The sequence below is a fragment of the Pteropus alecto genome, unplaced genomic scaffold (genome assembly GCF_000325575.1).
Source record: "Pteropus alecto unplaced genomic scaffold, ASM32557v1 scaffold126, whole genome shotgun sequence".
NCBI classification, from domain to species: Eukaryota; Metazoa; Chordata; class Mammalia; order Chiroptera; family Pteropodidae; genus Pteropus; species Pteropus alecto.
In genome coordinates, this window is record NW_006439187.1 from 1,876,537 (window position 1) to 1,878,517 (window position 1,981).

At 30.3% G+C, this 1,981-nt stretch overlaps 1 non-coding gene and 1 pseudogene across 1 annotated transcript; both read left to right on the top strand.

The window, feature by feature from the left end:
• Window positions 1–552: 552 nt before the first annotated feature.
• Window positions 553–671, top strand: LOC112483207 (annotated as a pseudogene).
• A 428-nt stretch (window positions 672–1,099) lies between these two features.
• Window positions 1,100–1,202, top strand: LOC112483212. Its single transcript, XR_003047540.1, has one exon. It is a non-coding gene; the product is annotated as a U6 spliceosomal RNA (small nuclear RNA).
• The last annotated feature ends 779 nt before the right edge of the window (window positions 1,203–1,981 follow it).

A 1,981-nucleotide genomic window follows, 5' to 3' on the forward strand; every position in this document is an offset into this window, starting at 1 on the left:
GGATGTAGAGAAATTTAAACACATGCATTTCTGGTGGAGTAATGTAAAATGGTAGAGCCATTATGAAAAACAAAAATTTAACAATATAATCACTATACGATCCAGAAATTCCACTCTTAACGTTTATATCCCAAAGAATTGAAAACAGGTACTTAAACAGATACTTTTACACCAAAGTTATAGTAGTATTTAGAGAGAGAAATGGGGAAAAGTTCATGCCACCTTGTTCTGGAACCAAAAGTCCGTGTGTATCTTTTTGCTCATTATTTTAATTTCAACTTTAAAAAATTAAATTTATTGGGGTAGCATTGGTTAATAAAATTATATAGGTTTCCAGTGTACAATTCAATAATAAATCATATATATGTGTGTGTTCACCAGCCAAAGTTAAATTTCCTTCCATCACCATACATTTCATCCCCTTAACCTTTAATTTCAACTTTTTTAGTGATTTTGTTTTAAATGCATTTATTATATAGGGTATGCAGTTGGATTTTATGTTTTGATCCAATCTTTGAGTCATTTTCTTTAATGGATATACTTACCCTATTTGTCTATAGCCGTGCCACCCTGAACAAGCCTGATCCTGTCTGATCTCGGAAGCTAAGCAGGGTCAGGCCTGGTTAGTACTTGGATGGGAGACCACCTAGGAAGACCAGGTGCTGTAGGCATAAAAAAAAAAGAAATAAGAGATTGTAAACTGACAAGGTCCTTGCAATCTGTAAGGTCAACCAAGGGTCGCCTTGCCTAAAAAAAACAAAAACAAAAACACAAAAACAAAAAAACCCTTACCCTATTTAAGTTTATTATTAAAATAAAATTATTTCTCTTAATCCTACTACCCTATTTTATTGTATGCATTCAACTTTAGTGTTAATTTTGTTTTCTAAGTTTTAGTAATATTTTTCTCGTGTTTTTCTTTTTTATCTAGTTTTTCTTTATTTAAAACCATTCCCAAAACTGCAGCCAGAATGTTATTTTTAAAAGAAAAACCTAAATTACAAAATAGACATGGAGATATAAAGTGTAGAATAAGAAAATAGTTAATAATGTTGTAATAAATATGTAAGGGGGTGCTTACATATTTATTACAACATTATCACTTTGGCAGCACATATACTAAAATTGGAATGATACAGAGAAGATAAACATCGCCCCTGCGCAAGGATGACATGCAAATTTGTGAAACATTCCATATTTTTTAAAAAGTTAAACAAACAAACAAGCAAACAAACAAATAAATAAATAAACATGTTAAGAGGGGAGAGGGATACTAGATTTAGTGGGGCAATCACTTTGTGAGTTATATAGATCTCTAATCACTATGCTGTACAACTGAAACTAATATATTATTGTATGCCAACTATAATTGAAAAACTCATTGAATTGTACAATGTAAGTACAAGCAACTAATTGTCTATTATATTTCAATAAAGCTAGGAAAAAAAAGAAAACAAAGAGGCCATTGAAGGAAAGTGGGAGTTGGAAAAATAAATTCATTAATTAATAAAAATAAAAGAAAAACTAATCACTCTACTGTTTAAAAGCCTTCAATGACTTCTCTTTGCCATTAAGATTAATTTCAAAGTTTTCAGCATGGTTTGCAAGGCCCTCAATAGTCTGCTTCCTGCCTACATTTCCAACTTCAATATTTACCATGTTTCTCAACCTACGCATTCTCTGCTACTACATTGGTCTTTTAGTTTTTGTCACAGATATTAAATTCTTACCTCAGGACATTTGTACATGTTCCCACTCTTAGTTAATTTCTACTCACCCTCGAAAGCTACAGTTTAAATGTTACTTCTAGTCTAGCCCTTCAACGATGAACCAGATTAAGAAATTCCCTTGTTTTGTAGTATAACTTCAACTATTTATGTGTGTATATGCAATTATATATAATAATTATATATGTATTACATATTTACAAATAATCATTCAAATTATTTATACACTTTTATATAAGTATATATGTATTTTA